Source organism: Agrilus planipennis, unplaced genomic scaffold (assembly GCF_000699045.2).
Source record: "Agrilus planipennis isolate EAB-ADULT unplaced genomic scaffold, Apla_2.0 scaffold30, whole genome shotgun sequence".
NCBI lineage: Eukaryota > Metazoa > Arthropoda > Insecta > Coleoptera > Buprestidae > Agrilus > Agrilus planipennis.
In genome coordinates, this window is record NW_020438923.1 from 578,522 (window position 1) to 587,868 (window position 9,347).

The 9,347-nt window shown below is 32.4% G+C and overlaps 1 protein-coding gene across 6 annotated transcripts in view; it reads left to right on the forward strand.

Annotated features, from left to right (window-relative positions):
* The window catches only part of LOC108732322 (ATP-citrate synthase), a 41,682-nt gene that overhangs the window by 10,487 nt on the left and 21,848 nt on the right, over positions 1-9,347 (forward strand). The window contains exon 1 of one of the 6 annotated variants that reach the window (XM_018463051.2): positions 5,095-5,194. The exons of the other annotated variants lie outside the window; for them this stretch is intronic. The gene's annotated coding sequence lies outside the window, so the exon portion shown is untranslated. Of the gene's footprint in view, positions 1-5,094; positions 5,195-9,347 lie in introns of those variants that run through there. 6 annotated transcript variants of the gene reach the window in all.

The window sequence follows — 9,347 nt, forward strand, 5'->3', positions numbered from 1 at the left end:
AGTAATCGAAGCTGTAAATGGTTATTTTGAGGAGCTTGACGAATCAGTCTATAGAGATGGCATTAATAGACTGGAACACCGCTATGAGAAATGTATCAGCCTTGGAGGAGATTATGTTGAGAAATAAAAAAAAAAAATTTTTAAAAACCTTGTTTTTCTTGGTCAGGCCGGAAACTTATCAATCCACCCTCGTACATTAGGTATTGCAGTAGGAACTGAAACTTATTTATCCCTTTTTAGCAAAAAACACGCACTTAATCCAAAGAAATTTGTAGTCTTCATGTAGATAATCTTTTTCTTATTGTCTGAAATACAGTTGAAATTAATTTAGTTTATTATTAAATTATTTTTTATTAAATTTCTATTACCTATTATTATTCATTATTATGTTGTCATCTACCACTAGTTGCAAGTACTATCGCGTAAAAACTTGAAATTATGATCAAAATCGTAACAACAGAATTTTTCAGAAAAAAAAACATTTAAGTTCTAGTGTAGCAGTTTTCTCGTTTACAGTAGAATGTTATTAATAATTTTGTTTTCAAAAATTGTAAAGAAGAATGTCAATTTTCTTGATCACTGTGTGGTAGCAAAGGTGCATGCCAAAAGTTGCGAAACGCGCTGATAACTCGAAAATTAAAGGCTGCATTTGTATTAAGAGGATGTATCTAAACATAATTTTAGTAACGTTAAATTTAAGTTAGTTGGTATATTTTTGTGCTTCATTTATAATCACCCAAAAGTTGTAGGATTTTCCTTGACTGTTTATTAGTGACTTAACATCATTATCATCAAGTAATGTGAAGTTGATTTGGAAAGTAGGAAAAATCCCATGTTTATTAATCATGTAAATTATACATACTTTTCCCTCAAAGGACTTCATCATCTTTTGATGTTCACGTTTAACTTTTTAAACAAGTAGGGGCGAAAATTAACAGCTTTTTTATATTTTTCCTTTGAACGATTTTTTTGTTCGGAAATGGAGATGGTGTTTTTGACTCTTTTTCGATCATGAATCAAACAACTTATTGACTTAGTTGTTTTAAAAATTGACACTATTTATAGGAATCTATTTTTTTTTTCATAATTCTAGACTTCGGCATCAATTGTTAGTAACTTCTCGATCAGACATGGAGTAAATTTTTAGAAAATGTGTACGTATTTGAAAATATGAAAAACCTAAAAAATATGTATACATCTTTAAGTTTCTTGTTCCTGAATATTCTAAATGACGGCCTATAGAATTCAAAATTAGGCATCTTTTTGGGTTTTTGAATGTACCCTACCAAAATTTCCAAAAGTTTCCTGTAAATATTTTTTAATTTTATTGTTACTTGAGGAGTGTCATTACTTACTGTTTCTTCTTTTTTAAAAAATGGTTTGTACATAATGATGCAATGAGTTGAATGATATGTTTTTCGATTATATGGTTATGGTTATTTTTTCTTCAGGCTATTGTAACTAATTTAGAAGTCGATTCCTTATGGATCGTAACATGCTTAAAAAGAATATGCAAGAATTTTTCCAATACTACTTTAATAAACTGTTGTGATTAAAAGCCAATCACCGATGGTCAACTTGGATGCCCCCTGGCGCTAAAAATAGCCACGGAATTAAAAAAAATTCCTTCGAAGCATTACTCAGGGTTATCCCCCCATTAATTACTGTATAAACCTCATATATCTCTAAGAACAGATCTTCATTAGATTTTAATGCATTTTAAGATTTTAATGCATTTGAAGCATTTGATAAAATGAAATGATGTGTAAAATGGTATTTTAAATGCTAAATGCAAAATACACATTTTCAAAATACTTTTTTCAATAAATACTTTTTTGTAGTACCTATTTATTGTTCCACATGTAAAATCAACATCAATCATTTTATATCAAAATATTTACAACCTCATTTTGTTTCTGACCTTTTACATATTGTAATAAGAGAAAGAAATAGAATCCATAGTTTCTTTAACTTTGGGTTCATCTAATAAGTGAAGATTTTCGAATCGTTTTCTAAGAATTTTATATTATACGCATTTATAAGCACACACCACAATATCTTGTGGTTTTCTGTTTTACATTCTTTAGCTGGCGTATATCAATTCGATTGTTTTGAGGGTTATTTTGTCGTAATTGATATAATTTCGTAGTTCCTTGCTAAAGGTAGGATAAGTGGTGATTTGGCAGGTGTTGATATCAATTTGGAACTTCAAATTTCCAAGGATCATGACATTGATCTCGCAAAACAATATCGATCCAATATTTTAGATTATCCATTTCCAAGGAGTTTAGAATTTTTTGAACTCTTCAGTTAAATTTTTAGGCTTCTAATAACTTCAGTGGTCAATGTGGGCCACTTTCATTCATCATTTTATATTATGTTTGATCAGTGATACTAGTAAAACTTTTAACGGCAAAAATGTATTTTGCATTTACAAATAGAAGATACGTTTGGTAAAGTATTTTAAATGAAATATAAAATGCTTTTCTCAAAAAAGCATTTAAATGCAAGATAAGAATAGGCATTTTTTATTTTGTATTTGTATTTTAAATGCAAGTATTTCAAATAAATCACATCTCTGTAAACACCAATATCTATTTCAGGTGTAAAGTATTTCAATTTTGAAATACTGGTTGAATATCGAACACCTTTAGTCAAATATGGCAAAGTAGAATTGATTGTGCGAATTTTAGAAAGAGCAAACGTGACACGATGTGTTGAAATATGTGTTTGTGCCGGTTGGTGGGTTCAGAGGTTACCCATTTGACTGTTGTATGTCGATAAAATCTCCTATACGTTAAATATTTTCAAAATCACCTTGGCCTTTGATGCGAACATTAACAATAATTTTGCGTTACACAACTTACTTACGTATGCAACTCTTGGCTTTTTATAAATAACTTATGTGACATAATACTTATTGATTCTTTTTCGGGGAAGCTAACTAGATGACCTGAAGAAACCGATTTTATTCCGTTATAGGTGTACCGGCTTTCTGCGTTGCCAAACTTACTTAATTGAAAATGCTTTCGTATATAATTAGGTGTAATGATGACTATTAATTTTTTGTACATGATTAAGACTAAAAACGTTACATAAAATATTTCGCAATTGGAGGTATAACAATTATTCCCTTTGATAGATTTTACAGACAGTAGCATTAAGTATGAAATTTCAAATTGTTAAACGTTAAAATTAACTTTTTTCCAAATTAAATTAAATAATGAGGTAGTCACCTTGAAATTGTTAATTTGTTAAATCATTAGTTATACATTAATGTGAGTAAATAAATTTTATTGTTTTTTTTACTGAAAAACAGTCACTTCACGAGAATGCTCAATGGGCGAGAAAACAGCTCAGAACGCGTTGTGATCATTTACAAACATCCACGTCACGAAAACGCTCATTGAGCGAGAAAACTACTGAGAGCGCGTAGTCATAATTGAAAAACATCCACATCACAAAAAGCACTGGCGTACTGTCAACACACCTTCTCCATACACATCAGTCAATTTCAACCAAAAACTACTGCGTACAATTAATTGGAATTTTTCACATACAAGCCTTGCTATATGAGCTCTCAAANAAAATAAAACCAATATGTATCAAAATAAAATCAATGTTTTGATAAATTCGCAATTAAAATTAATAGTTATAATCAGCTTTAGACAAGAGAGAAAATTTAGTGATTTTTTCTTGTTTTGAATTTTGAAATTAGTCCACTCGGTTACATCTTTTATAAAAATCGCCTCGGCACGAGCCAGTAGTACTCAAAAAATGCTGATACGTTGAAAAATAACACTGAATCCTTTTCTATTTGGTTAGATTTTTTATAAAAGCCGCTTCGACACATACCAACTATACATACTCAAAACATTAAGAGGATTCAGTAGTACACGCGCCATAGAGTAAAAACATGTTATCGGTTCTAGATATCATGCGTTTAATCTTTGGAACAGAGTTTTGAAATTTTGTAGTAATATAGATAAAGCTTTGTTCTAAAGCCTGTCGAAAGGCATTTCTTAATTGTTTAATTTCTATTGAAAATACGTGTCCTACAAGAAGCATCAATTTTAAGCACTTGTAAAAGCTTTTAATGTCCATATTATTGGAAACCAAAAACGTACCGAGTTAGTGTGAACCTTTGTCTGTTACCATACAAAAAATTAGATATTTATCTTGCAGCGTTAAATTACAATGTTTAAAATAGAAACCCATGTTTTCGGAAAAATTCACACTGGGCACGAGCGGTCTATTGCGGTTAATTCCCTTAATAAATGACACCGAATCCTTTTTTGCTTACCTACTGCATCCGCAAATAATGAAATTTTTAGCCGCGAATACAGGAAGTGGGTTGCAATTTTATCGCCCGCGAATAATGAAAACGCGAATAAGGAAACCGTGAATAGGGGACTTTTACTGTACATATTTATTTCTAAAACAGTAAATTAAATAAGAATTCCCTAATTGACTTCTGTGAAGTGCAATGCCCTATAAACTTGGGTAAAGTTATGGTTAGACAGGACTTCCTGATTGGCTTTTGTGTGGAGTACTATAGATCAAAGCTTTAGGTTAGGTTAGGTCAGTAGAAATATGAAGACCGCAACGCCAAAACACGACACTGTAGTTGTCCGAAGCACTTTTCGGTAACAAGGTTACCTTCTTCAGGGACTGAGTTCGCTCCAAGTACCGGAAAGTGATTCGGACAACTACAGTGTCGTGATTTGGCGTTGGGGTTTTCAGCTATTTTGTTTGTTCTAGGTTAGTAGAGTAAAAATTTCATTTAAATTTGAAGCGGGTTTTTTTCAAACTAAAATTTGGGGGTCTTCCAAATGATATCGATTATAATTAAAGCAGAAAGTATGCGCTAAATCAGAACAATCGCCCTGCAGTCTTTCATGTTTGTTTATTTCCCGTAGATGTTATCCAAAGTTGTTTGCAGGATTGCACAATATTCATATGATTTTAAAATTAGAACTGATGGCACTGATTTCAGTACACAAAGGAATTATTAATCATAAAATCGTTAGAGATAAGATTCGTTGGCGATAAATATTCAAGTACATGTTCATTTATTTGAAATCCATTAATAAGTCTAATTTTCTAATTATTAGTAGTTAGGTGGTTAATTTTATAAGTCTGTTCATTGGAGGTGAAAGTGAAGACCATAGGGAGGGAGAAAGTGAATATTTTGGTAATAATAAATAAATTTAATCCCATTTCTTTTAATTAACAGTATTAATACTTAAGTATAAATAGTTTATTATTGTGTGCAAGAAAAAACATCGAATTCAAATAGTAGCATACTCAGACATATTATGTTGTATGTGTTATTAACAATAAGTAAACTTATCAATTTATTCAAGTATGTTGATAGACCACCATGTGAATAATCATGATTATGAGTTTTCTTTTTATAACATCCTAAATTACAAATTATTGCATAATTTAATGAATCTAATTTTAATAAAATAATTCGAATTATTTTATTCGATTAAGCTAACGTGTCTATCACGTTGAGGTTGGCTACGTCGGGATTCGTTTTCAGCAAGTAGATATCCACACAAGTGGACCTTGTTGGAGCATACGTAATCCTAAAATGTAGCATCGTTTTACAGATGGCATTCACTGTGCCATTTGTAGTATTTTCTGAATCTAATTTTAAGTTTACATGATGGAAAACTCATGTTTAATGGCAAACACTAAACATTTTCCATAATATCATCATTATAAGGTAGTCAGTCCTAGGACTGGTTGGACACTCATCTCCACTCTTTCCTATCCTGAGCTAATCTTCGCATTTGCCTAAAACTAGAACATCCCACATCCTTAACTATTTGCGGACAGTAATCTAATCTAGATCTACCTCTACTATTCTCAGTTCCTGTTTGTGTCTCTCATATGTCTCTGACTAGACCTTCATGCATGAGAAGGTGTTTTACGATATTCTAATACCTCTTCATTTCTAACCTTCTCTATTCACGGTATCCTCATCATGCGCCTGTAACACCACATTTCAAATGCTTCTTACCTTTTCTTTTCCGCCCGCCACGTCCACCGTCCGTTTCGCACCCGTACAGTGTCGTTCTCCAATCTTTTGAGTTTCTAAATTAGTTATTCGCGAGTGTTTTCTTTTTATGGAAGGCAACTCGACCCTGGGCTATCCGCTGCTTTATATCGCTACTACTCCTCCCGTCCTGACTTATCTGACTTCCTAGATACCTTAAATCAGCCCCACTTCTTCTAATCTTTCGTCTCCAATCTTTATATTCGCTCTTTTCCTACTTTTTCTAGCCTTGCGTACTATAGGGTTGTTCGGAAAGTCATTTCGTTTTTTTTTGTGGAAATGAAAGACAGTTTTCGTATAATAAACAAATACTTTATTAAATTATATATTGACCGTTCTGGTCCAACACCTTTCGCCATCTTTCTGGTAGTAGCATAATTCCACGCTCATAAAATTTTTGGTCTTTGCTGGCAAAAAACTGATCGAGGAGGTTTTTGACCTCCTCATTTGAGGTGAAGGTTTTACCGTCTAAAAAATTTTGGAGTGACCGGAACAAATAATAATCCGATGGTGCCAGGTCTGGAGAATATGGTGGGTGTAGCATTGTATCCCATTCAAGCTGTAAAAGCTTTTGACGAGTGACCAAACTTGTGTGAGGTCTCGCGTTGTCTTGGTGAAACACTACACCTTTCCTGTTGATTAGTTCTGACCTTTTCTGTTGAAGTGCATCATTCAGTTTGTCCAGCTGATGACAGTAGACTTCCGAATTAATCGTTGTGTTATCCGGTAAAAGCTCAAAAAAAACGATTCCTTTAAAATCCCACCAAACAGCATCACCTTTTTTTGGTGAATATCGGCTTTGGAAATGGTTTGAGCCGGTTCATCTTTTTTGCTCCATGACCTCTTGCGTTTGACGTTGTTGTATACAACCCATTTTTCGTCTCCAGTGATGATGCGCTTCAAAAACGGATCATTTTCGTGACGTTTGAGAAGCGAATCGTAGACGTCAATGCGGCGACACAGATTTCTCTCTGTGAGAACATAGGGAACCCATACATCGAGCTTCGAGGATAATTCCAGTCCTTTTAAGTGGTCATAAACTGTTGAATTTAATAAATTTAACCTCAATCCGATCTCACGTGTTGTTATTCGCCGGTTCACATCAACTAATGCCTTTATGGCGTCTTTATCAGCTTCAACCGGCCTTCCCGAACGTGGTGCATCTTCGACATCAAAATTGCCGGATCGAAATTTAGCGAACCAGTTCTGGCACTGGCATACTGTCAGCACACCTTCTCCATACACATCAGTCAATTTCTTTCTGGCTTGAACAGCATTTTTACCCTTTCTGTAGTAAAACAGTACCTAAGATATGTCGAAAATGCTGCTTATCGCTCTCCATATTTAAAAGGGCACCAACCAAAAAGTACTGCGTAGAATTAATTGGAATTTTTCACACACAAGACTTGCTATATGAGCTCTCAAAGCATATAAAAATTATACGGCTTAAATGTGAAGTTGGGTGCAAAAGAATACAATTAAATCCTCTGTCGGGAAAAAAACGAACAACCCTATAGTATTTTTGTTTTACTTTATTTATTTTCATTCAATACTGTTTTGTCAATACCGCTTCCATTTCATTTGAAGTTATCTCTAACTCCTCTTTGCTAGATGCTAATACTGCTATATCATCTGCACATCTAAGCGTACTAATTTTTTGCCCCTCTATACATATCTATCCGTACAGTTATACTGTCTTTAATGTATCTCCATACTCATGGTCTGCGTAATGGCCCTCTAATTCTTTAAATTTAATTTTTCAAACAATTTTTAACACGAAGAAAGTGATTAAACAAATTGTTCACCAAAGTGAATTTGAAAAGGGAAGAACTTGTCATATATAACATGTATAAAAACAAAGGTCCTGGCCCTTTGGATTTAGCTGAAATTTTGCAGTCTTCTATTACGATCTAAGTAGAAGAAGTAAGGAAGCATATTTTGAAATTCAACTCCTAAGATGGTTAATAGGGCATTGCCACCCCTATTTTTTGCAGAAAATTTCTGTTTAGGGTCAGATTTACATTTTTTTTTATAAAGATATAAAGAACTCGCATACTTTCTATTTACGAGTAGCTTCGAATTTTTGGGTCAGCGTGGCGTAATAGCACTTTCTTTCTGATTCCTACAGAAATTCTTAACTATACATGGATCATTGCGTATTGCATTTTAATTAATTACATCATTAGCATATAACATGTGACATACATTTCTGAATTGGAGCATTTTTTTGAGTAACCAATATAAAGAAAGTCAAGGCTATTTTGCTATCGATCAGCGGCTGACCGAGTTAATTGGTAAAAGGGTAAGTCGTCATTAATTTTTAGGTAATATATTTTTGTAGTGAGATCGATGAAATACAAAAATAGCCAAAATCAGGCTAGGTACCTTAATACGTATGTATAGAGTGTAGATAATAGAGGATCTCTTCAACGAATAAACATGATCGATACATTGAGTTTCATTAGGTATTGGATTTGTATTGTATGAATAAGTAGTTTAGGGTTGCGAGCTATAAAGCCCTTTTAAGACTATTCACATATCAAATTTGTTGCAGTTGTTTTTCTCAGAAACCGTTTGACGTAAAAATTTAAAATTAGGCTAGTAACAGCATATTAAGCCTCATACTTCTCAATACTTACCATTCTAAAAATAAGTATATTGACATTTAAAAGCAGAAGTGAAATACTGTAATTGTTTTTTCTTTTATTATATATGAGGCACTATTAGTATCGCCCCACCTAATAATAATAAAAAAATCTTAACTATTTCACAATTTATTATTGTAAGTTTATTAAGTACATTTACTTTGATGAACATTTGAAATAAAATGAGGTTTTTAATCTAAACTTTTACACACGATGAATTTCCATTATTTCAGTTTGTAACAGTTAATATTTGATCCATGCAAGAACATTTAGACTTTCACGGTCGGAATCCATAATAGTAGAATTAAGATTAAGAATATTATATATATAAAAGAAATTATGAGTCCTGTCAGTACAGGGGAAAGCAGTATCACGTAGTTAGTATCAGCAATTTCTTATGCTGAAGTGTAGGATGTGTTGCATATTTATTTACAAACAATTCCTTTAAATTTAATTTTTCAAACAATTTTTAACAAAAATAACCTACAAATAAACGATTATGTATACCAACTAGCAAAAGTTTTTTGTTAATAGATAGTGTATGATATTAAATTTTTGAATTAATTTATTCTTTTTATATTTTCCAGATGTCTCGCTGACGAATCTATTGTTGTAATTAGTTCGAGAATTGGAAA